Source organism: Anas acuta, chromosome 5 (genome assembly GCF_963932015.1).
Source record: "Anas acuta chromosome 5, bAnaAcu1.1, whole genome shotgun sequence".
Classification (NCBI taxonomy): domain Eukaryota; kingdom Metazoa; phylum Chordata; class Aves; order Anseriformes; family Anatidae; genus Anas; species Anas acuta.
In genome coordinates this window covers 3706461-3732974 of record NC_088983.1, presented here as the reverse complement: position 1 = coordinate 3732974, position 26514 = coordinate 3706461, and the positions used below count along the sequence as shown (strand labels likewise).

General features: G+C 48.2%; 1 long non-coding RNA gene across 17 annotated transcripts in view; it reads left to right on the top strand.

Annotated features, from left to right (window-relative positions):
* The window catches only part of LOC137856699 (uncharacterized), a 110566-nt gene extending 84978 nt beyond the window's left edge, over positions 1 to 25588 (top strand). For 4 of the 17 annotated variants that reach the window (XR_011096706.1, XR_011096704.1, XR_011096709.1 and 1 more), the window contains 5 exons: positions 4594 to 4699; positions 8317 to 11982; positions 12714 to 12929; positions 13111 to 13178; positions 18736 to 21159. This is a non-coding gene — a long non-coding RNA (uncharacterized lncRNA). Of the gene's footprint in view, positions 1 to 2293; positions 4700 to 8316; positions 11983 to 12713; positions 12930 to 13110; positions 13179 to 18735; positions 21160 to 21830; positions 22157 to 24279; positions 24354 to 24772 lie in introns of those variants that run through there. The other 13 variants (XR_011096702.1, XR_011096703.1, XR_011096708.1 and 10 more) reach the window with 12 other exon arrangements.
* The last annotated feature ends 926 nt before the right edge of the window (positions 25589 to 26514 follow it).

Here is a 26514-nt window from a genome sequence, read left to right as displayed (position 1 = left end):
GGCAACAGGGCTCCGAGCTGAAATCCACGAGCAGGACTGGGCCAAGCTGCAGGCTGGGTGTGAGTGGTGGGAGGGCGCAGGGGGCATCCCGGTGTCTCATCGTCCCCCTGAAAGATTTTTGTCCCATTCTTTGCAGAATCAAAGTGCCAAACCTTGAAAGTCACCGTTTTATTGTAGACTCTCGGAGCAAATGAGCTCGGCAGGAGGTTTGCAGGGCGAGTGTTGCAGAGGGGCTCTTGGCTTTGGCTGGGCAGTGTACAAGACTTGGTTGCTTTGAGCTGGAAATGGGCAAAACTTTGCTTTTCTGCCCTTCTGGGGCTGGCCTGGCTGTGCTGGGCTGGGACAAGGGCTCCTACCTCTCACGTTGGTTTCTGCCAGCAAATTCTCAGCTTTTTTCAGTGACGTTCAACAAGGGACAAACCAACAGGCTGCAGGAACAGGAGGCTGGCCTGGGAAGGAAGGAGCAGGTGAGCGACTTGCCTCGCTGTCAGCTCTGCTGATGCTCAGCCTGCCTGGGGGTTGTGTGCCTGGCTTCCTCACCCCGAAGAAGCATTTACAGGAGGATTTTGTGCTCGGCTCCGAGGAAACCCTCCTAAGGACAGTGGGATTGGAAAGGAGGCTGGGAGGCCAGTGGGCGATTCATCATCCCCGTGATTTATCTCTCCCCCAGAGTTTCTCTAAAGTTTCCTGCCAGAGCTCATGCGCCCCGAGGAGCTTTTTCTTTCTTCGTACCTTCACCCCTTCGTAGCTACTTGGGCAGGTGTCCTGGGGCTTTTTGTGCCTGGGGATGGAGCTTGGCTGCTTGGTGCTTGCATCCCCGCAGGGCCCAGCTGGATTAAACCACGAGGGGGGCACATTTCCCTTTTGCCGCCCTGCTGCGAGGAGTAGCTGCCAGCCCAAGGCCAGTAAGAAGCACTCGGAGGGCAGAAACTCGCAGGCGAGGAGAGGAAGGTGCAAGAAAACTGCACAATCAAAGGCACCAGGAGTTTTTGGCCTGGCAGCATCAGCCCCTCCACATGCAGGGCTGCAGGGGGGGAATAATCCAGGCTCTTGTCTCCGTGTGAAGGCAAATGCCTCCTCACTCCTGGCAGGTTTTGTCTGCAGACACTGGCTTGAGTACCCCGTAATTACGTCTTCGCGTTGTTTAATATAGCAACACGGAGCCGGGCTTGCGGTAGAGAGCCAAGCGATGCCTTTGGGCCGTGAGGACTATAAATACCCTAAGGGATCATTTTATTTGGTCGTGGAAGGAAGGAGCTTCTTTCTTCAGCAGTTGCTGTACAAACACAGCTTCGGAGCAAATAAAGGAGGGTTCTTATTTCCATACGTTAGGGAGATACCCGGGGATCCAGCAAAAACGCCCGAAAGACAAAAAAAAAAATAAATGCCTCGAATTACATTTCTCTACAGAAGGCCTTCGCGCGCTGTCAAGCTGTCCAAATTACAGCTTTGTTTTCATTTTAGTTGTGGCAATTATTGTGCTTTGGTTAAAAATACCACTCGGTGTCAATTTTAAGCCCTTGGTAGCAAGGACCGGCTTAAAATAACCGCGGGTGCAGCGCCAGGCACCATAGGGCCTCGGCTGTGCTGGAGGCCTGGAGGCACGACTGCCGTAGCCGCAGCCAGGGCCTGCTTTGTGTAACGAGATGCAGCTCCTCCGCCCGAGATCCTGCCACTACGAGCCTCGAAAGCCACGATTCCTCCTCGCCCTCTGCAGCTGGCTCCTTGGCTCGGTGGCGTGAGTGGTTTTGGATGGTGCCCGGGCTGCCCCATGCCCTGCGTGGTGCTCGGCTTTGGGGTAGAGTTCCTGTGCCCTGGCGTCAGGGCCGGGTGCTGGTTCTGCCACGAGCAGTTTGTGGAACTTGAACGCAGCTTTTCTGGCCATAAAGGAAGATGCTTGGAGGGATTACAAAGGTTTTTGGGGCATCTGCAGAGGTTACGAACCAGAGAGAGCTTCCTTGGAGCAGGACGCCTGGCGTGTCTACAAAAGTAAACCCAGTGGGGCCATTCCTACCTCCTTTTTGTGGATACAAAATGCGACCAAAGCGTGCTCCGACTCTGATAAACCAGCAAGTGAGGAGCAGTTCCTGCAGCCTTCCTTTTTTCCCGTTGGAGAACATTTCCTCCTGCACGTGCTGCGTTTCTTCGCGCAGCAGAGAGCCCGACCCAGCGGCTCCATTCCTGCAGGGAAGGCGCTGCTCCTACAACGGCATTGCTACAAAAAGCTACAAGTGCATGATTAACCTCAAATAATGGCACTGCCAGATCATTCCTAATATATATTTTTTTTCAGATAGGTGCAGCACTGTGATGGATCTGATCGGGTGTACATTTCGCTGCGGCACCTTCACAGCGGTGGCGTCTGTCACGAAGGACAACGTCGGACGAAGCAGCGGGGTGCTCCCTCGGTCGCGATGGGGCAGGGCTGGAAAAAGCTCCCATTGTTTCCACGGCCATATCGACCGCGGCCTGCACAAGGCCCTCTTGATGAAGCGACCTGGCAGCAGAACAGCAAGTTCTTGTTAACCATACACGCCAAAAGGCCCTAACACAAACAATCCCCATTATAAATTAGGCCTTTTACAAACAATATTTCAAGAAACTACTTGTCCGTTTTCCATGCCATTATGCATTTTTAGGATGATTACATGTTGCTGCTGGATAATGGCCTTTTGCCAAGGGCAAAATGGGGTTTCAATAGGACTCATTATGTAGTGAAAAGTTTTTCTATTCCTACCCCCTGGAAGGAAAAAGCCACTCACAGATAAAGCTCGTGATATAATTGCGTTGCTTCAGATAACCAGCGACATGACTTCCCAATTGATAAGCGCTTGTTTTTATCCTTCCTTAATCTCACAGGCCTCTTGTTGTCTTTTAATAGGAAGCGGTGGCAGCTGCGAAGGCCACTTGATCATTTGGCTCTGAGCAGAGTGCGAGGCTGCCCTGCTGATAAAAGTCGGGACAGCTCCAGCCATCGGGATCACTGTTAGGGCAGAAAGTGCTGGCTGCAGGGGCAGGCTGTGCCAGGCAGCTTTGCAGAGCACTGCTAAGTGATTACGTGCCATCGCAAACCTTCCCCTTCTCCCAGTTTGTTATAATGAGCTACATCCTGGCCCTCTCTTGAATTAAGACCTGTTCGTGTCTGGGGGGGAACGTGAAATGCTGGGCTTTCAAAATCGGGATGTCAGGGTTTGGTCCTGCAGGGGGCTGGAGGACAATAGGAGGGGTCCAACCCTTGGATGCTGGTGCAGAGTTCAGCGGTGGCTGCTGTCACGGAGCAGCTACACAGCAGCTTTATGGCTGGGGTCCTGGCAAAAGCAGAATTTTCCTTGGGAAATTAAAAAAAAAAAAAAAAAAAAAAAAGTGGCTTATAGCCTGATCTGGGCTCAGTTTCCAGTCCTCTCTTGGACTCCATGGTTTTGATCAGTTGCTCACTGCCGTAGTTTCCCGCCTGAAAAATTGAAATAGAAACAATTCCTTCCTTTTGGCCAACTCTTAGCATTGTAGGATCTTAAAATAAAGGCTCTGTCATCTGTACAGAACATCAGAATCAACAGGCTTTCTCTGTCCTAGCTGAGCTATTGAGATCTGTTTCTCTGATCTCTGGCTCGTGTGCCCAGCTTTGCTAGTAAGGATGCCCATCGCTCTCCATTACACGCTGCCCCCGTCGTTACTGCAGGAATTCCATCAGAAGGGCACAAAGTGACTTGCTGGGAGAACAAAAGCCATGATTCTAAAATCACTGCTCACTAAAAGCAGCTTTCGAGGTCCCTAACTGAGGTGAGGCAAAGCTGTGAGGAGCCAGGAGAGCTGAGGGCGGGGGTGGCTCTGGGGAAAGCAGCTCCTGTCCGAGCTGAGCGTGGTTTGTGTAAGACATGCAGGAGTGGGAAAGGAAAAAGGGGTCCTGGGATTCGGGTAGCGAGATGGATCCTTGCTGCTGCCACTGTTTCCTTGTACAAGGTGGATGCTTTTACCATCTTTCATCTGAAAGCCCTAAAGACGTGCCGGTGTTTTACTGGGTACTCCTCTGGGCTCTGTCTCCGTTGCTGGTGAGCTCAGTGCTCCACACTGTGTTAATCAGAAATGCTGTAAAATGCAAAGTGCTGAAATATCACGCCATGGAGGTGCAGTATGTTTGACCTGTGGCGATGTCCTCCCCATTCCCTGCTCAAGAGGGGAATAATTCCACCTACTTACACCTCAGAGGAGACAGAGACATGAAAAGCTCACATGGAATTAGGGTGCTGGGTCAGAGAAAAAGAGGAAAATGATAGTTTGGAGGGTGGGCAGATAGAGAAGTGCAATACCTGAGCAATTCTTGTGCATTACAGGAGAAAAGGGAACGGGTCGGGCTGGGTTGTGCACCCGAGCAGACAAGGGAGTTGAAAGCTGGGTGTGGGAAGTCAGCTTTTATTCTATTTTACAAAATAGATGTGTTTTATATAATATATATTACATAAATACGTGTATGTTGGAAGTATACATTTACACATATTGAGGATAAGAGAGATAAAAACACACATAAGCAGAAAGAAACATGTGCCCAGTGGGGATTATGAAGGATTATGAAGGACTGTTCTCTCCTCGTTGTAGGTGCAGACAGACGGCACCAGGTGTGGGTAGTGCGAGGAGGGACGGACCCACGCAGGCACGGCAGCTCCTGCCTCCTCCTGCGGGCAGGCTGAAGCTCCGAGTGCAGGTGAGTCAGGGTAAGGTGAGGAGCCAAGGGCGTGCCAGTGCCGCAGGCGTTGCCACAGCCTGGCGCAGCCAAGTCACGTAACCCTGCTCCTGGCTTTGCCAAGCTCCACCTGGCAGGGCCGTAGAGCTCCCAGAGGAAGGAATCTGCTCAGGGCTGTGCGGGGCTGGCAGAGCACACTTCTCAAAAGCCCTGATAAAAGCAGCCACGCTCGCAGGCGCAGTGCAGAGCTCCCCAAAAGGCTGCTAAACCCATTAGTCATTAGGCATCTACTTGCCTCTTTTCACCTAGCACTCAGCTGACCTCTGATAAACAATATTTGCGTTCAGAATAACGGGGCACACACTGAAACAAGCACTGACAAAGGCTAATGGCGAGTGACTTCTTGCCCAAGGGCACGCGGGAAGGCAGCGACCTGCCTTGCCATCGGCCCTCAGCCATTCCTTCCTGTGAGGGGCACGCTTCACCCCAGTGCTTGTGCTCTGTGTGCCAGGAGTGAAAAGGAGGAAATCCTTCCCCAGTCCTGGGAACTGGGGACTCCGCTGCCTGCCCTGGAGATGGTGGGAAGGCTCATTGTCTTCGGCGAGCTTGGCGTGGAGCTGCTGTCAGGCTCTCCCACAGAGCCTGTGGGGAAACCACAGGGCAGAGGGAGGGCCTGCAGCTGGAAAATGCACTGAGAGAATGGGAAACGAGGGGAGAGGAGAAGTGGCACTGCCTGGGCAGAGAACAGCCCTCATTGCTCTACCCGCTGCCCCTTGGGGATGGCAGCTGCACGCTTCTGGCTCGGTCTTTGGACTTGGGGCTTTGTCCAGCTCCGCCGAACAAAGGGAGACATGTAGAAACCCCGAGCCTGAACTTGGGGAGGAGGAGACCCTTTTGGCAAAGGAAGAAGGGAGGGTGTCCAAAAAGACGCTCCAGAAAGTCGGGTATGAGATGTGCCACTGAGACTGGAAAGCCCGGGGTGCTGTCTCCTTGGTAGTCTGCGGAGCCAGATGGTAGAAAGAAAAGGATATTATTAGAAAAAGACGCTTTACTGGGGACGAGGGCAAGAAAAACTGAATAGAAAACAGATTGCTTCAAGGCATTTGAATTCTCAGCCCATTTTTGGTGGCAAAAAATTACCTACAGGATGTTGACAAGCTAGGAAAAGCTCAGGCAACCCAACGAATAATAAGCCCTGATAAGCAGCCACCTCCCCTCAGACCCCGTGTGCCTCGCCGACGGGAATTCCAGTGAAAATCATCACTACTGCTCTGAGTGCTAATCTTCTGGAGCTGTTTTGCAACAAGGTCTGCTGCAGCTTTACGTAGCCAGCTGAGCAGATGATGTGAATAAAAGAAATGAGGCACAGATCAAAAAAGTCGACGTGGTTTTGGCTTTTCATTTTACCTCTCCGTCTTTTACCCAGATGTGGCTGCGGGTAGGTATCGGCCAAGAAATCGCAGGTGGCATGGTTATCTTGCTGTTTACTGGGCGATGATGCTGCTACCAGCTATTCAATAATAGGAAATGACTAATGATGTGGTGGAAATTATGAACCAGGATTAATAAAACTTGAAAAGGAACAGTCTGGGCTGTTTGATCCTCTGAAGAGGAAGTCTGTCTGTGTACAAGTCTTTTTTCCCTGAGGTGATGTTCTTATTAGTCTGATCCGAGTAGGGAGCAGAAGGAGCGGAGTTTGGAAGTGGCTTAAAGAGAAGACGGTGAAAGAGGCCACGAAGTATTGTTGAAAAACACCCCTGGGTGCCAGGCTCCATCCTAATGCCGCCTGGCACGAGGGTGCTGGGAAGTCCCAGGAAGGCAGCTCGAGCCTGCGTGTCACTTGCAAGTGAAAAGGAATTTCTTGGAGAGCTGCATCTGACTTGGGTCGGATTTTGCTGCTCTTTCTCCTGCCGAATAAATCCTCCTGGAGTCGTTTTGCTTGACGAGGGACTGCGGTGCCCGGCCGCTTCGGTGCTGCTCGCCTCTGAGTGCCGTGGAGGAGAGCTGGAGCCCGGCAGGTGCCATGATTTGAAAGCAGATAAGGGTGCTTAAAATAGGGTTTTTCCCCCAGTCCTATCCCCCAGGGTCCGATGGCCTTGTGGCAGGGCTGTCTGCAAACCACTGAGGGCAGCGGGGCTGGAGGGTAACGGGGAGCTCTTGCGTGGAGGCTGGGGGAATTCAGTAGGGTGCTGAGTAATGGTGCTGAGCGGCCTGTAAAGTCTGATGGTACGTGAAGGAAATGTCCTAATGTCCTTTGGGTCCTCCCAAAACAGAGTGTGCTCTGATTACAGCGATCTGAGTTCAGTGTCATCCTGTCTAGGCCCATGTTTCTGCCAAAAATGATGCCAGAATTTGCTCACCTTGAATCCTCAGTTGTTGTTTGTTGGATTCTTTTTTTTTTTTTTTCTGTTATTATTAGCTCCTTTTTTATCCCTCCTTTGCTTTGCCATTGTTTGAATGCGTTGGGTTGGTGTAAGGGAAACAGCCACTAGCCTGGCACGTGAAAATGTGAATAAATCCAGGGGCTTTCACTTAAACCAGCTGATCTCTGGGCTGTGCTGGGCCAAACTGGGGAGTGGAGGGGAGCCAGGAGGAGTGAGAGAGAAGCAGCAGGGGGGAGGACCTGCCTGCCATCCCCTTGCCCCAAAGGCAGCTCTGGCTGTGGTACTGAGCAATGCTGAAGCATGGCCCAAAGCACTGGCCTGCACTGGCCGAGACAGCAGCAATTTTTTATTTATTTTTTTCTCTGACACTGTGGGCACGTGGAGCTTTAACGGAGTGGTTGTCTCCAAGCTCATCAAGTGCCCCTCTCCTCTCCCATCTCTTCCGCTGTCTCCCAGTCCTTTCCCCTTTGCCAGCTTTCTTTTCCTCCCTCCTCCTCTGGTTTCCTCTTACTCTTCCAAATAATTTATGTTTTCAAGTGAAGCTCAGCTATGCGACTGGTTTTATATTTATAAATTGTACGAGGCTGACCCTCTCCTTACCTCTGAGCTGGTATTTTTAAAAGCCCCATTGTTTCCCACTGCTTTCGAAGGTTAAAAGTCCAACCTCATTACGAACGCGGTGCATATGTTGTTGTTTAGTGTTCTATCAGCGTTACCCCAAACCCCACGGCCAGCCCCAACGGTGCTGGGCCGTGTCTCACGTCATCGTGCGGGTGGGCTGGAGGCACCGTCGTGTTTTTCAAGACGTTAAATCCCGGCCCCGGCTTTGCAATATCCGAGGATCTTCCTTTTGTCTTTTTGGTATCAGAAAAGCGTTTGCACTCTCTGCTTGGGCAACACAAAGAAACACTCAGTGCCTGAAATCCCATAATCAGCTTTGATCATGCTGCTTTTGGGAAAGTCAGGACAGATGACTTGGTCTTGGTGGAATGTTCCTCCCTGCAAATGCTTTTGAAGTCCTTTTTCGTATTATTTCCCTCTTGATTTAAACCGACCTACAAGATTCCTGTCGCTGGTGTTTTATTCATAAGCCATGCACCAAGTTCCTCTTTTCCTTAGCTCTTTTGCCCATTTTGCATGGAGGATTTTCTTGACACCAAGTTCTGTACCTACAATGCGAACAGAAACCTGCCGAATAATGTGCTCAAATTGCATTTACAGGGTTAAACGTGTGTTTTTCTAATTCATCAATAGGAGTTCCTAATCCTGAATTCTTCATCACCTGAAGGTTGAGCTTCTGTGCAGGATGGATGTGGTCCCCTCATGCTTACGTGACACTTATCTGTGCAAGAATATCCAAAATACACCGTGAATGGTCCCTCAAAAGAAAGTGAGTGATGAGTCCTTGATGGTATCGGACAAGATGTTGCTTAGTGTAAGCCATAAAGAACGCCTGTAATGTCCTGACAACATTGAGGTGAGTATCTGGCTACAGGAGATCAAGCTCAAAGACGGTGTGGGTGACTCTTATCCCTAAAGGTAAGGCGGGGCATCACTTTGTATCTGGTAACAACAGTAATAACATCTTTATGTTGCTCCTTCATCCCCAAAAGCAGTCTGAGCTCAGCAGTGGTTCCCTCCCTTTGTTCTTTCCATAGAGCAGAAGTTTCTGCAGCACAATGCCCACTCTTTGCAGAAACAGATGCTCAAGCTATTTGTTTTTCTTCTTTTTGCTCGAAGTTAGATGAATATAATGTGCTCTTGTGTTGTAAAAGGTTGTTTTTGTGTCTCCCAGTCACGTTTCAGTATCAGCAAATATTTTAGATATGAGTTAAGAGAGGTACCCCACTGACAGAAGAAGGCTGGCTGAGCTTGTAGTATCACATCGTAAATTCCCTCTTCTGCTATGAAAATGTAATAAAATATGTGGCACGGCAGATTTACAGTGACAATGCTGCTGCTGTGCTAAGGCAACTATTTTATCTCTTTGTTTTAAAGCAGCTTTTACTGTACTACACACAATGAGTACTTCCTCCAAGAAACAATGCCTACAAGCTCGAGATTAATATAAATATGATCTCATGGTGACTCTTCATTAACTTCTTACACCATTATCTTCCTGCTGCTAATAAATTTTAGGAGCTAAATTTACATGCAAAAGTTTTATTTCAAGTATCATTATTCTTAGCTTATCGTCAGCCTGGTAGTGCCCCCACCCAGTTACATCATCCTTGGAAAAATTGAGTGCAATATGTCTTTTATAGGCTTCCTGCACTATTACATTTGCAAGGCTGACCACACACGTGCAGTGAGCTTCCCAGCGAGCTGCAGCCCCGTCCCGCTGGGTGATGCAGGTTGGCAGGGTCTTCCTTGCCTGAAGGGCTTTATCAGCACAGGTTGATTCTCTGTAGGGTTGTGGGTGCATACCTAAGGCAGGACACGCAGGTCTGTAGGTAACACGGCCCACGTCCCCAGGTAAATCACTTCACCTGTTGTATTTTCTGTCTCTAGGAGTTGTCTCTGGCTGTGTGCTTGCAGAATGCCTTGTCCAGGTGCATCTTACCTTCTCTCTTCCTTTTTTGTTGTTGGGTTCTGACTTGGAACAGGAAGGTTGAGATGACAGCCTTTAATATTAACCAAACTTGAAGGCCTTTTCCCTCTCCCACTGTTAGATTGTCATGGAGGTGTCAGAGCTTGTCTGGTGGTGCTGCTGATCCCCGTTCAGCAAAGCATTTAAGCATCTGTGCGGGTCTGTTACAGTCCTGTGGCCACTCGTCCTGCAAACTGCAGGGAGGTGTTACTGCAGGAGCGAGAAGGAAAGAGAGATATTACTCCTGATTCTACTTGGGTATTATTGAACAAATAAAATTCTATGTATTCTAGGCTGCTCACCCAAATATTCCTACAGATCATAAACTTTCAGAGGGCAGGTGGGGACAGCAGCTGTCATTTTCTTTTCATGTATTACCTTGATGCTAGAGAATCTTTTCCAGGGATCTATCTATAGGCCAGATAAATATAGATCCTGCCATGCTAGATGCCAGCTACTATGGATTGGTTTGGTTTTATGGTTAAACAGCATAGCAACATGGGAGGTTTATGGGAGGTTTAATGCAAAATTCTACATGCAGTTAATTAGTAATAATCAATAGCACAAGTAGGTAGGTGAGAACTTCACTACTGAATCCGGGAGCAGGAAGGTTTCGTTGTGATGCCGATGCTGTTTTCATACTTAGGGAGTGTGGATATATTTCATCCAGGTCACTTTTTCCATGGACTAACAAGATCTTTGGAATTTTCTGTAGCATGCTCATTGGATATACAAAAGGTAACTTGCTGTAGATTTTTCTGAGTCTTCCACTGTTAAGAAAATAAATTTTAAGGAATCTAAGATTTAAGGAATTTAAGATTTTTAAGGAATCTCTTCTGTTGCTGTAACAATTAAGGGAATCGTAGAATGGCTTGGGTTGGAAGAAGCCTTAAAGATCATCTAGCTCCAGTCCCCTGCCGTGGGCATAGATGCCACTTACTATTTCAGGTTGCCATAATTCCCATATCCCATGATTCTTATGATGGACTTTAATTTGTTAATTCCTATTTATGTCAGTGCCTCAGTATAATGGCAGTGATAAAATTCAGGAGGCTTATGGCTCCACGCTTCACAGAAACGCAGGGAAATGGAAATAAGCTGATCTCATGGATCGTGTTTTTAAGTGCTCACCAGGAATTTTTGCTTCTTTGTCCAGAGTACACTTAGGAACTGTCCAACTGCTCCCTCTCCATGCCTCTAGCTCCATGATACAGCTGGGCTGTCAACGCCTAGATAACTCCCAAAGACTAGAAGATGGCTAAAGCCAAGCTAACCATATCTTGCTACTTTTCTTCTCCACTGTTGAGCTGGCTGCAGAGGACTTTTTGGAAGAACAGCAAAGGAGTCTGCAGTATTAACCTCAGAGGCTGTGATCCCTATAATTCTTAGATAAAGGATCTCACATGTTATCATGGGAAAAAAAGGCAGAGGAAACAGCAATTGGAAGAGAGAAAATTAGCTACACACATCAGAATCTTCAGAAATTCTTGTCAGATTAGAAATACGTGTTGTGTTGACAGGTTTGTGATCCTTCCTCATTTTACATGTTTGGGAACCTCCGAACGAGGGGTGAAGGGGATCGCCATGGAATGATGGGAGAAGAAGATAAAAGCAGACATGGAAAGTGCTTGCCTGCTCTGGAGAGCTTTCTGCCCAGTAACACAGACAAGGCCTTGAGTAATGAAAAGCCCGTCTCTTTCAGGATTACATCAAAACAGCTGCGACAGCTTGCGTTTCACCATTTGCAAAACAATTTCTTCCTCGTTTTGATGTAAAAGAAAATTGGCATTTTCATTTCTTCAGTGGTTGCAGCACGTAAGAGACCAGTGGGAAGTAGTAGTTATAAACGTGTCTGCAGGTTAGCCAAAGCCTGTCACTACGTTTGAAGGACTTAGAGGAAGATATAGAAGAATGTGAATGAAAATCAAAGAGTCAAAATGGCTCCCGCTGTTACTGCGGGTCACCAGGAGAGGCTCAGCCAGCCCCTGGGTTAGGATTAACACGTGCACCCACCCATATGGACAATTCCAGCCCATGAACTGTTTTTAGTATGGTCAGAAGGAAATTTCAGTATTGTGTGCTAAGTCATCCGACATTTTTTCCCAAACAGCAGAATTTCCTCTCTTCTTCTGGAGAACTTTGCATTTGCAGGGGAGCGTGTTTACAGTGGATTCCCACATCAGAAGCGGTGACATCAGTGATTCCTCTTGCAATTTCCCATCAGTGCCCCAGGGACAGGGCTGGCCTTCCTTTGGTAGCACGCGCTGAGGTCTGGGGACAGCAGGTGCTGATACGCCCAAGTGCTTGCACGCCGGGGCGTTAAAGCCAGGGTAAGTCGCAGGAGTCACTGCAGTGCTTCGCCTGTACCAGGCTCTGATGGCTCTTATTCTCTCTATATTAATTAACGTGTTGCCCAGGGGTAGCCTTTTGAGTGAGTCATGCTAAATATGATTTCTGTCATTTTTGGGGCTTGCCTTCATGTTCTGCATACAGTGACATGCTCTAACACACACTTTATAACAAGCATTGTGAAAACAGATCAGCTTGTTTCGGATTTAAGAAAGGGCTTGGTGAAGTGGTTTGACTACGAGTGGTTTAACAAGCAGTTAACTGGTTCAGGAAAATTTACCAGTTAGCTTGTCACTAGTCTTTTAGGTGTCTGATGAACATCAGCAACTGAGCTGATTGCAAAGTGATCATCTGCTCTGGCTGCCAGGTGCTTCTTTGCTCATCCAGTTACCGGTTAGATTTTCAGATGGCCATCAGAAGTTATCGGTTGTCTGATCACTCAGGCATAGCTCGGGTGTATGTGGAGATGAATCAGATGTTAGTAGCGTATTTTCAGGCCCAATCTGTAGAAAACAGTGTGTGTTCCCAGGCAAGGCCTCTCACGACTTTACGACTCCATGGCTTTCCCAAGGAGACACCCCTCACTGGAGAGACGTTAAAGGTTTGTTGCAAAGATGCTTGGAGCTGATCCGACTGAGGTCGTCTGGGTGGAAAATAAGTGTGTGCATGTGCTTATGTATCCCCACACACCACGTGTTTCTCTTCCATGCAGTCAGGAAGCAGATTCGTCCTCCTTCCACATCCATTCCTCAGGCGTGACTCCAGGAAACACCCAACTGAGGTTGTTGGAGGATTCGCCCAGGTGATGGCATCATTAATAGCACCCACGATGAAAGCAGAGCGTCACCCCCCGCGACTGTGTGGAGCACTGCACGATAGCTGGGATGTCTGTAAAATCCGTACGAAATTAACTACAGCTGCACAATAGGTGATTAAACTAGTGTTCTCATGCTGTAACCGAGTTAGCCCTCTTTAATACTCATTTAAGAATTCTTTCTCTTTTATAGGACTGTAATATGCGTGAGCCCGTTCTTTTCCACCCTTCCTATTACTACGCTGCAGCAATGTCCTGTTTAATACCCTGCTCTTATTTTTATTACTTCTTGCAGTCGATCTCTCTTCAGCCTGTGTTGCGTCCCGGGAAGCTTAGCCAAGCAAGAGGGAACTTCTTGGTGGGGTGAGTGATGGAAAAGGAACAGAACCACACCAAATCTGTTCAGCTAGTCCCACAGCATGAGTATCTTTCCCAGAGAAAGATTGGCACAGGGTGGATTCCCCTCGTTCCACTTCTGTCTTCACACTTCTGAGCCCGCCTACGTGGAGTCTGTGTGGGAGATGATTATGTCACTTCGTCAGTCTCCTCAGGTCCTTTGGTGGGATAGGAGCCTTCCTACTAAGCCTCCATGGAGCTGGTCTGTGACCTGCGTAAAGCCTGGGAAGTCTGAATCCTGCATAGTGAGAGATGTCCCAGGCTTTCTTTAAACGGGCTGTAAACAAAAACAGGTTTTCAAAGAAATCAGAGAAAGCAAGAATCCCCATTGCCAGCTGGTATCGCTGGAAGCTCGTGGATTTCTCACTGTAGGAGCAAGACTGGAGCCCTTTGGGCTCACCTCCCACCGGTGGCAGTCTGAGGTCCTGAGGACCCGTTGTGCTTCTCTAATCTGATCAGCAAAACACAAGCCAGAGAATTTCACTGTGTGGTTCCTGGGCAGAGTTCAAAAGCCTGTGTGTCAGCCTGGCTACAGGAGGAAATGTCATGCCACTTCGACTTAAATACTTCAAAGGAGAAAGAACTGAGCCTATCCCGTAATGAATTGTTGCAATGGTTAACTGTCCTCGCTTCTAGCAGTGCCCCTTTTGCTTTCTAGCCTTTGGAATCCATCTTTTAAGATTTTCTTGACAATTTTGAGGATTGGAGACCTGTTTTCATTTTTAATGAGCCTGGCATTCTTCTATAGTAGTAATCTGCTGGGACGTGGGGCTCTGAACAAACCATTTACAATGCAAGGCCGGCAATAAAAAGGATGGAGCTGGAAGGCCTGATCCTGCCAAATTTCCCAGTCCTTTCCACCAGGAGAGGATAACGACCGAGCCGTATTGTTTTTCCTAGCAGATGACCGAAGACAGCTTGCTGGAAAACGAATGCCTCCGGATCAAAGGCGCTCACTAGATCGCAAAATGAAACAGATTGAAATGCGCTTAGCCAGAAAAGCCTCCCCTAAGCTCCCCTCGGTCCCCACTGGGCCGGAGACGCCTCTCGCACCGAGCTCTAATCCCGACGGCCCCGTGTGTGCAGCGAGGAGCTCGGGGAGCCCAGCCCTGGGCACGGGAGGGCTGCTGGAAGGCGAGCGGCATTTCACGTCTGCCTCGGTCCACCCACGCCAACAGGAAGGGGGCCGTGCCAGATGATAAGTCCGACTTACCATCCCGGGGAGCTAGATGCCAGAGAGGCTTGTTTGCATTTCCACGGGGGTTTCTAATTAAGGGACGTGCTTTAACTGTGTTTTCGATGGCTGCACATCCAAATGACAGTTTGATATGAGCAATTTGTCTGGCGGGCTAGATAAATTCATACCAAAGCGAAAGGATTTTCCGTTTTAAATGGGTGCACATCCTTAGCTGCGAATTGGATCAAACATTCCTGTAGCTAAAGAATCCCCTTTATGTAACAATTTCTCTTAACCTTCACTCGTTGCACTTCTACTGATCAAAGTCTCTCTTCCTCCCGATTTGTCCCCAGTCATTGACTTTGCCAAGTGCTTGTTTTTTTTTTTTTTTTTCTGAACTCTCATTCTGGTTCCAATTTGATGAATGAAGGGAAATGTGTATTCCCATTCCTGCTGTCCCACCCAGCCCTAACGAGCGGTAGCATTGTGTGAGTGCCTCCCGGGGGAATTGCTACCTGCATAGCCGCGGGCTGGGCTGCTGCAGCTGGCTTTCTCCTGAAGCTTTAGTTTCTAGAGATGGGATCCAGTCTCCAGAACAGGTACAGTGAGGGAAGGTGCCGGTGTCTCTCTGTCTGGGTGATAAGGCTGTTAGCTGCCGTTTGTTTCTGCAGTGCTGGAAGTCCGTCCAGCCGTGCCAGATGATGCTTTTGGTTAAAGCCACGCCACTTTTTATCGCAAACACAGAAAGATCAAAACCACGTTCGTGCTATCCACGACAAGCAGAGGTGACGTGGGCAGACGTTAAGTGGCTTTGTTCCTGTGTGAGTCCTCGTATTAAACGTTCCTGATAACTTTGCCAGGTTCAGCCAGCGAGACCTGGCTGTGTCGTGTAGGTTAATGAGGGCTGTGAGCTTTGAAGGCTACGTGGCTGCATGTTCTCCCTTCGCCCCATCATCACATGACACCTCTCAAACTATGTCTGAGCGGAGAATACAGTTATTTTGGGTGCCGTCCCAGAAACTTATCAGGTGAAGTGCAATTAATGAATCAAGAGCCTTATAAATATCTGCCCAGAAGCAGCAGGTACTCCTTTGGTGACCGAGGACAAGAATTTCATTCAGAAGAACGGCACGCAGGAAGCTTTCCTTACATCACTTGGTCACGGAGTGCATTTCTCTCGCTTCTGGAGAGGTTTTATTTTTGCTATGCCATTAAAAATCTGCTTGGAGCTTGGCAAATCTCAGCGCTGGAAATCTCTGTATGTGCTTGTGTATGGGACGAGGGAGGGAGACGGTGTGATAAGGTGGAGAAGTGAGGTTGGGTGTGGAAGCTGTGCCCTTTCCTCTCCAGGGACACCCCATCCCACTACACCTGACTTCCACCTCCGCTACCCATAATGGAGAATGCCTAAGGCTGGGGGAGAAAATAATATGTTGGGCACAGAAAAAAACACTTGGACATTGCTGCCTGCACCCCGAGGACTTCAGGCATGGGCCATCCTCATCTGTGCATTCTCTTAAGTGCGGAGTGATTGAATTTGCAACTGCACGAACAGTCGCTGAACGTAGGCTTGGTAAATAGTTCAGAGCAACAGGGAAGGTTTGCAGCGTCCAGAAAGGAACAGCTTTAGCAGATAAGCAATTAGAGATAACAAGAGTGGGGAGCACGGGGCTGAAATACCCATGTTTATTAATCGAGCCAAGAGGGAAGGGCTGTCTGCGTATTCCTCTTTTCTCTGTGTTAGATGGTCCCAAAAGACATCAAGGCTCCGGTGCCGGGCACTGAAGACTGCTGCAGGAAGATGGGATTTGCATTAGGAAGCTCGCAGTTCGACCAGACGAGGCAGACAGAGTGGGAGAGGAGCAGGAGCGCTGAGAGGTAAAGCAGGTGGCGATGGTTCGCGGCAGAGCCGACGGCTGCGCTTCTGAATCCCAGTGCACTGAAGGATCTGCGAAATTGCACTGCCGTTTGCGCTCGTACTGAAGCCAAGAGGAGGTCTGAGTAAATGCTCAAGGCTCGAGGCGCTGTGGGATGTCTGCCCCAGAAAGCAGGACCCAAACCGGGTTGGTTTGATTTCGAAAGGAAAAAGCAAATGGATCGGTTCCTACTCCGGCTGGTCCTGCCGCCACACCGAGCGCTCTGTTAGGAAACGAGAAATCCCGTTAACACGAGGAGGGCTCCAGCCCAGAGCCCCGGGGGGAGATGCAGACATACTGAAAGCTGTTTGTGTTGGCCGAGAAGCACGCAGGTTAATAGGAGCTCTAGCATTTACACAGGGCCTCGAAATGTCCTCGGTGCTTTGCACGACAAATAAAAGAAGTTGTTAATGACCTCTCCCGAAGATTTCTATAACGCAGCAAGGGCAGAAGCTTTGATGCCAGACCACGTGAGGGCAGTTAGAGCAGGGAACACGCCACCTTTGTGTTCTGCCTGCCCAGAGCAGCCCCTTGCTCCGAGGGCATCGCTTTACCCAATGTTTGTGCAGTCAAATTCCAGACTAGATTGAGCAGGAATTTCTACGAGTCCTTTTGTATACAAATCCTGACTCTTCTTCCCTTCCATCACAGAAAGCTGAGAGTGCCAATGCGCTCCGAGGTCTGTTTGGAGGGTTTTGCTGGTCATTGTACAAAATGAAAGTTCCTCAATTAATTTAAGTGCTTCGTTGCCTTTCGGCGGGGCGATGTTTGACTCCCAGCAATAAAGCCATCAGGAGAGGCGAATCTGGGGAGTTATGTCACAGCTGAGCAGGAGTATGACAGCATATGTTTTAGTTGAGTTTATTTAGGACATCCTGCTGCTAAAATCAGCCTACAGAACGGTCAGATTTCACAAAAGTAACATTCAGGCTATTTGTGCTCAATTAAACGTTTATTTAAAATTTCCCCTTGGTTTACTGATGTAAATGCATTGTTCATTTTTCACATACCGAGCACGGTTGTTTAGTCTCAAGGGAATTATTGTTACAAATTTAACAACTGTGACATATTAAAAAGCACATTTAAGGAAGAAATTAAGGGCTGAGAGGATGTGACCAAATGTTTCCATGGTGTTTTGCCAAAATGTCACTTACATGCCAACGCGATTCTAATAGGGATCGCTCTTTCAGAGCTCATCTTGCCCACCGAAAAAAAAACATAAAATAAACCTTGCCTGCATCGGTAGCAGCCTTACATTTGTTGCCCTTGCCAGAGAATCATTTCCGAAGTTTTATTTTCATTTTGGAAGCTGCTTTTAACTGCGATGACGGCGCTGGCGGCGCGATACGCGGCTGATGAGCGAGGAGGAAGGCGATGGCTCGGAGCAGGGCCGTGAAAAGTCTCCAATTAGATGCTTCGCCGAGGCACCTGTGTCCCTAATTAACAGCCAGCCCCTAACCTCAGGAACGGATTTTCAGGAAGTTCTTTGTTCTTTGAAAGTCAGGCCCCAAACCGGGCGATGAAAAATAGGAACCTGAAACAGTGACGATTAGTTCGGAGAAGCTCGAGCCTGACGTCAAAGCAAATTGCGAAGGGTGCGTGCGCAGGTCTGGGAACCCGTGTCTGTGTTTATTTTTCTCTAGTTTTGTTCGCCTTTTTAAAGTTATCAAAACAAGATTTTCCAAGAAGCAGTTTCTCATGTATGGCTTTCTATGACCAGAGAGCTTTCAGGGAGGGTTGGAGTCATAGAAAGCATTCCTGGGAGATACAATTAGATCTATTTTAACCTCAAGTACGTTTTCTAGAACTGCTTTTCTACCTGCATGGACAACGCCACCTGGAAAACGCCTCGGTCTGAAAGCTCCACGTGTGATTTTCTCCTGGCTGAGAACCAGCACTCCCAGAAGGTGGTGTGAGCAAGATCAGGGGGTCTCCTGATCCCCTTCTCGCTGTGGGGTCCCGGCTGCCCCAGTCTCAAAGGCAGGAGGAGCAGGGCCAGCTCCCTTCAGCCCTGCAGGCTCAGCTGCCCGGGGCTGGTGGCCCGGGGCTGCACGTAGCCAGCCTAGGGCAGGGGTGTGGAGAGCCTGGCTGCTGCTGCTGAGCGATCTGGTGGGCAAGCTGGGGAACAAAGCTTTGTTTGCTCTGCCTTGGGAACCTTACCCGGGATTAATCACTTTGAGATGCTAAAGATGGCTTTTGGTGGCAATGCTGAAGTGCAAACCAATGCCACTGCCTCTTCTCGTAAGCTAGGGCAGGGAAATATAAACTTGCACACGAAAAAAAAGTGAATTATCCCAGTAATTAGCACTGGTGACAGCATTCCACAATGCCAGGCTCACTAGAAATCTGTACCAGCGGGGATCGATGAAAAGTCTGTTCCTCTTCTCAATTTTGAAAAATGATGCTTTTTTTTGCTTCTGTTTCCATGCAGGTGAATAGCTCCAAGTAGCTGAGCACCACAGTGTCCTGCAACCACGTCCCATGCAACCACCTCCCTGGGAGAAGAGGGAGCAGCCCCCTGCGATGTTTGCCTCCCCACGAGCAGGACCGGGGGCTCTCACTTCCACGGCAATGCGTGGCAGAGTCTGTTTGTTTAGTTCTCCTGCGAGGCAGTGGTAATGTACATCCAGGAGAATATAATTGCTTTCCTCTTTGTCCTGAAGCTGTAAACTATTTTCAGTTGTATTAAAAAAACACAGCGTAGGAACAAAACATGTTTGAGAATTATAACTGCCATAGCCTCAAGGTTTTCCTGATTTTTCTCCTCTGAAGAGCTTGGTCCTGCCACGTGCAGGAATGTCTTCATCGCATCGTGTCCTGTACAGCAGCATGGGATCAGCTGGGGGACCACGGGGGAAAGGACTGCAGAGGCTGCTTTGGCTGCAGTAGGGTCAGTGAGGCAGCAGCTCCTTCGGACAGTTCAAGGGCACCCTTGTGATTTGGATGTGCTCGGCGAGCTGTACATCATTATGGAGCCATTAGGGCCGTGGCTTGGCAGCAGCTGTGACATTAAAATGTATAAGATGTTACCAAAGGAAGCACTTGGCAAAATGTTTTTGGCTTCCCTAGACATAAACAACAAATTTTCTCTACAATGGTAAGTTATGACTGGGGGTGAGTCACTAATATATTTAGAAGGATGTCCTCTCCAGAGACCACAACTGGCTAAATTAAGCCAAGGCAGGGTAACCCTCGTGGTTGAGGGGCACAGGGGGGAATTCCCAGATGGTTTCCTGAGATCTGCCCGTTACACACCGCTGCCGTTCCACGTGAGAGCTCTGCAGGAGCTCTCTGAATCTGTGCAGGACAGACCTTCCAGTGCTAGAAATAGACATGAGCAGGCATACTAGTGCGGGATGTCTTAGTCTTGTGGATTCCTGGTAGCTTCAGGGATGTGCCCATCGTCAAACTCAAAGGGCACTCTGAGCATCCTGTGGCTATCTGGAGATAAAATGTATTTTTTGTGTCTGAAAAGCCATTTCTGAAAGTTTGATTTCCACTTTTGGGTTAACTTAGTGCTCAGGAGCTTTTATAGCCCAGGCTGTAAGATAAGTTCTTTATGTTACACCTTGCCTCCAACGAGAAAGTGTGGCGAAGATGTAGTGTCATGGTCAGTTCAGAAGAATCCACAGAAATGATCTGCAGCTTGAAGTGTATCTTCATTCCTGGGTGATGTAGTAACAGCTTAGCTTGTACAGCTGATTTAACGAAAATATTTATTTCAGTGAAATTAATTCCAGCTCACTTTTAGTTTCTTCTTTTAGAATTTTTCCTTCTTCCTTCGTTTGGCTCTTGATGAGGTGAGAGCTGCAGCGATGGCATGCAGAAACTCTTGTTTGCCATAACATCGTTCTGACAGTGCAGGCTTACGAGGAGGACCATAAGGCTGCATGTGGCCATATGCACTGACACACCAACACCACGATGTCGAAATTCAAGTGGAAAGGACTTCACATCTGCCTGGTAATGCAACAAAGCAATATGAACATTTTCATAAAACATTCTGAAACAGTTTGGTTTGGCTCGCCATTCAGATACTCAAGCCAAAGAGACTGTCCTGAGAGTGGTGTGAGTATAGAAGCAATACAGAGCAGTAAATGAGGTTGCAGGATATGCAATGCCATTTTAACAAGGCAGTTAATGGGGCAGAGCTTTGTAAAATCCCTTGTTTTTCTGCCTGTGCCCACATACCTGAAAAAACATAAGAATCCCCAGCACACAATTGTTGTACAGTTTGGGGACATTGTTTTCATCCTGATGCTCCCTAAGAAGGTCACAAGAAGTATGACCTTTACTTGATTTTTTTTTCCTATTTTTTTGTTAATTTTCTCAATCATCCAAAGTTTAGGAATAGATGCTTGCCAAGTACTGCAAGATGGTCTTTGTAATCACTGCAAGTGATTACAAAGAGTGAACTTAATTCATCTGTCCATCACGAAAAGACATCAGCAGGGATTTTTAACCCAGCAGCAGAAGAAATATCATGAACTGGTAGGTGGGAACCTCAAGGTGACCAGTTCTGAACATCAAAACTTAAACAAGTATCAACACTGAATAATGCAACATTGCTGCATTCTACCCCTACCTCAACCACAGCTGAGTGGGGTACAAGCAGGAACTGGAGGTTGGAATCCCACTGCCCTTGGGACAGAAGTTGAATCTGACTGGTTTTAACAATTCGTTCAACCCTCGATACTTTTTATTGCAGCTGGACTTGCCAGACTGAGCCTGTTGGGGTCCTGGGTGACTGTCTGTGTACGCCTGGACAGATTTTTATTTGCATGCTAGTTTGGGAAATGGTTGTCCTTTGTATGTGTACTTGTATTTACATGTGAACAAGAGTATTTGTTCTTCATCAGCCTTTGTTCTCCTATTTTTAAAAGGCTTACTCATCCCCTCAAAGATTAGAATCAGCTCCATCTGATTTAGGTGACAGTTCTCACCCCATGAGCAGCAAGAAATTGAAATGAACTGTTTCTGGAATGAGCCGTTGTTGATCCAGGCTGTCCAACAAGTACTTGAATAACAAATATCTCTTACCAAACCAATGTTGGTTCGTGAACAGAGAAAAAGAATGAAGTTCACTGGATTGCTTGTTTGCAAAACACAGTTCAGCCTTTTCTTTGCCAAAGTCTAGCTGTCAGGAACTAGATCCTTAACTGCTATAAACCAACTCAACTCATTGACTTCAGCGGGGAGGTGACAATTTACATTAAGTGATCATCCAGCCTCCAAAGTGCAGCAGGACAGCAGTGTGAAAAAAACAAATGAGGGGGAATGGTAGCAAAACATTTCAGGATAGCCAGAAGAGATTTCTGGGATAAATTGCAGATACGGTCTGTTTTTTGCAAAGATAAGTTTTTTTCATCTCTTATCTCCCCTTTCTCTTAGTGCTAGCAAAGATCAAATGGGAAGCAAAACTTGTGAGGAAGGGCAGGGTTAACACGGGTGATGCAGCAGGGGGAATGGACAGCTTTGGGAACAAATCTCTTCCTCTTGTCATTTTTTTGTTCTCCTTTGTATCAGTTGGTTCGACAGGGATTGGAGCTGGTTCTCCAGCTAGAAAAATTGCTGTGCTCATGTTGCTGGATCATCACGGCTGCAGGAACACCATCTGATCAAACACATCAGATTTTCCACTGAAGCTGTGTTTATTGGCTTAGCAGCGCAACTGGCGTGAGTGTAGAAATCCCAGCAATTTCCAAGGTTTGAAACGGAATCAGTTGCTTGATCCTCTCCTCTCTGGTTCGGTCATGAGGCAGTTGTATAAGGAGGCATCGCGGCCAAAGTGGGAACACTGCGAAACAGTGAATTCTTCAGACCAAGAGAGCATTGTTGCAGTGTTCAGCACGGTATGGTGGTGCAGAATTTTAGTTATTCTTAATTTCATATCTGTCTTGGTAATTATTATGTGGGATTTACGCCTCCTTGAACTCCAAGTAGGTGAGCAAGAGCAACTGAGCAACTTTCTATGAATATTTCTGGAGCCAATTTGCTATCATTTAGCATTCATGGCACTTGGAAAGAGGAATTAAATAAGGCACATAATTACAGGTTATTAGCATTATTTATTACCAGTGTTGTAATATTTAGAGGCCATTCTCGAGTTGCTTTTCCCTATAGCTTATACAAATACATACATGTAAAAAAGCACAGTTCTCCAAATTGTTTTAGTTCAGGAACACTGTTAACAGAAATACCCACCAAAATGTAAAGCAAGATCTCTTCTCCAATGCACAGACACTGGCTGCTACTCAGGGTCTGCCAATGCCTGACCTTATTGCTCGCTTGCCATTCATGTTTCGTGGATGAAAAAAACGTTGGTATGAGATTTCCAAATTACTGCTGCAGCAAGTAATGCCAGCAGAAGTGTTTTGAAAGAATTGATCTGTAAAATTGTCTGAATGCCAGGGCACACACTGCATACTTTAATAGCTGACGGGCTGGGGAATCTCAGCCTAACTGTAGGAGGCATTTCTAACACACTTCTGGGGAAGGTAACAAAAATCTGGGAGTTGGCTGTGAGGCTTTAAACCACCTTAAAATGAGGTTAGTGAACAGCTTCTCCATTATCCTGTTACATGTCAGGAGTCCTTCCACATCTGTTCCGGGGAATAGCCCAGCTCCAACAAAGCCGTAGTGGCTGAAGGTTTGGCCCAGGAGATGTATCCAAAATCCTGCAAATTCCTCCAAAAAGGAATCCTTCGTCCCCATTAGCATTTCAACACACACTCACTACGGAGATCTCACTGGGGGTAAAGCGTTAGAACCCTTTCAGAAGTGGTTTAGCTGGCTAATTAGACAATAAGCATGAACCTGGTGCATCCAGCTGTACAAATAAAACGTGACTTTAAAGCTTAATGTCCTGCGAGCGGAGTAGTCGTGAACTTGGAGCCAGGACAGGCTGAGGGGAAGGTGGCTGGGCTGGCTTACAGCTCGGTAGTGCTGTGTCTGCAGGCCGAAACCTTTGGAGACCCAAAAGAGAGTTTATTTTGCGCGGAGCTGAAAGGAACTAAGTACCAGTTAGCACAAATAGGGCGATCTTTATCTCCCTTTGTTGGCCTGCGTGGAGGGAAAAGAATCTGCAAAGATTGGCGCAGCCGCAGGCTCTGCAAAGAGGAGATCTCCCTCACATTGCTGACATGTCTCTCATTTTTTGGGTGCTGCCTTACTGCTGAAGGAAATTAACAGGTCATTGTAATGCCCTTGGCTCCTGGGTAGGTGTGATCAAGTAGCTAAACGCTTCCAGAACTGACATTGCTCCCCTCCGCCCTAACGCGCCCGTGTTTAAGGAAATTCGGGTTCCTCTCGGGCACTTTTTTGGCTGTGGCTATCTCGGAGCGGCACCTGTAAGCGCTCACTTTGAGAGATTGCTAATGTGCTAATTACCCGGGACCCAAAAATGCAAGCTGTAAACAAATGAGGGCTGTATTTATAATCAATCAATTTTATGACCTTCTGATGGCGATGATATCAGTGGAGTTTACATTGGGAGCCCTTGTACTCCCCCGGGGCAGCTGTGCCCTTATGTTTTACTTGCAGTTGGAAGAAGATTTTGCTAATTCCCTTTATAGGAGGCGTGCTGAAGAAAAATATTACCTTTCCTAAACAGCTGAGCCCGTCACCAAGTCTCGTTTTTAACAAAAACACGGGGACTGTCAGTACCTCGAGGCTGTGTTGTCAGGGGATGGGCTGTTTTCAAAACAGCCATGGCAGAAAGCGGTGACTTCAGAGCAAAATATTGTTCTCGTTGGTGTAAGTTGCTGCGAGACAAATCCCACACCCCCTGATGTCCATGGAAAGACTCCAGTTGACTTCAAAGAGGCCTGGATCAGGCCCTAAAAGAAATGTTGCCATCGTAAACCACCACAAACGCTTTATGGTTCGTGTGTTTTAAAACGTTCTGCTCGCTGGTGATCTTCTCTTCAGTCTACCTGGCTGCATGTAACGTGTGAGTTTTGTGTTTGCTTTGCAGTGACACAAGAATGCCCATAAAGTCAGATTGGTGACGTGTCAAAACGATGTACTGGAAGGCCACACGATGCCAAGGTATTGGAGGTGCCCTGTAATACCTCCGCACGAGGAAGGCCATCCGACTTCCCCGATGTTGCTCAGTTCTCACAAAGAAAAACAATGCTGTTTAGCCACAGGCAGATGGAGTAACAACAGCTGGATCTGGTGCCCTTGTTCTTTTATTGGGATCGTTCGCTTTGCCATCTAAATGCAGATTAGAGTGTGAGGACAGAACTGTTTCCTACGTTTTCCAAAGCTCTGATTTGAGCAAGTTTTAAAAATGGGACAGGATGGGGGGCTCTGTGTCCGTGGTTATGAGCCCCTCGAGCTGGAAGCCCAGAGATAACTTCATTAGCTCCAGACCAGCAGCAGATGCGAGCCATTTGTCGAAAGCTCTTTCTCTCAGCATCATACCCTGCTTTAAACATGGGTTATAAATGTGATTTGTTCCTTAGGGTTGGCTCTACAGAGAGGATCAGAGCTGCGATTTGTCTTGCCTCGTATCCCCTGTGAGCAGATGCCTGAGAAGACCACGCTGGAGCCCTGAGGTTGGATGATCGATGAAATGAGTCAACCAAAAGGTGCTCCAGAGAGCTCCCCGGCTCCTACAAGTGAGCAGAGCACTCCGAGAGCCCCTAGGACGGAAAGCTTAGGAAACCCAGCTTTTGTGGCCTGTGGGGCAGGCAGCTGGACTGCCCTGGCACAGCCAGTGTCTGGCCTTTTTAAAAGAGAACCTGGCTCTAGATTTATGTGCGGGACTGGATGCAGCCCTCCTGGAGCTGAGACAGCCAAATGAGTGAGATGGGGAGTGAAATACTTTATCCTTGCTAGCAGGGGTTAACGACTCCTGCCCTCTCCCTTCTCCTTCTCCCCTGCTCAAGTTTTCCCTTGTCCCCTTCTCCATCCCCAGTCCCCCCCCGCTGCACCTCGGTGTTTTCTGAGCAGTGGCACCACCTGGTTTGTTTTCTCTGTCAGGTATATTACGGGCTGTCTGTCAGAGGTTAACTGCCCCGCAGCCCAGCCTCTTCCCCTATTGTACCTGGGCTAAACTCCCTCCCTGCCTGAGCGCCTCTTGGTATGCTTCCCAGACTGTGGTGGTACCTGGAGAAAGCAACTCTTTTGGTTCTTTTGGGTTCCTCAGTGGTTAAGAGGGTGCTGCCTCTGCCTGTTCATGGTCTTGGTGCCTCTCCATCCCTCTGCCTGTGTGCTGGAGTCCGAAAGATGTGAATTTTCCTTTGGTCCCTGCTGATGGTGGCTCTGGCCATGTCCCCAATCCATGTCAGACCGAGGAGAGACTGACAAACCTTCCTCTCTTCCTCTGCTGCCTGCAGGGAGGGGAAACTCCAGCTCGAAACTCCAGCTTACAGCTGAGATGGGAGCCTGGGGGTGATGGTGCAGGTGCTTGGGCTGGCCCCTGGGGCAAGCAGAGCCTTCAGGGCTGGGCCAGGAGAAGGCACCCTGCTTCCTTCAGGGCTGCAACCACACAAAGAGGAGGCTAAGAGCACATTTAGTACTTCTGCCTGAGGGGCAGCTGCAAAGATGGTGGGAGCAAACTCTTCTGGTGGTGGCAGGTGGTATAAAAGGGCAGTGGACACGAATTGCAGCATGGTAAGTTTGAGTTGGACATTGGGAAAACTTCCTTCTAGGAGGGAAATGCAGCACTGGAACAGGTGGAGTGAGGAAGGGGGGAAATCTTCATCCCTGTTTTTTCTTTTAAAAAAATAATCAGCTAGAACAGTATTTGCAATGAGGATGACAATGACAAAATGAGGACAAAAATTGCAGTGATGATGACAAAGTATGATAATGAGGACGTCTTACTGTAAATCCAACGGACCAAACTAAACCTTTCCTTGCATCAACTCTCCAGATTGAGAAAGAAATATCAGCACAAAGCAGCTCTCGAAGTGACCCCTTGTACATGAGCACCAGGACAGGGACCATTATTTGTATCTCTACGTGCTGCCATGCCCTTGGACCACTGCCCTGCTTTGTAACGGAGAGAAATGCATGGGAACAATTCCTGTTCCATTGGTGTGGTGTCTGTGAGACTCCTCCCTGCCTGTGCTTCAGCAGGAAACTGTGTGATGAACGAGGGACTGGGTGGTCCCAACCCTAAGGTGTTGTAACGCTGCCTGGGAAAATGGGGCAGTCCCTAGGTGGGGCCATCCCTTAGCTGGACACGTCCTGGGGCCAC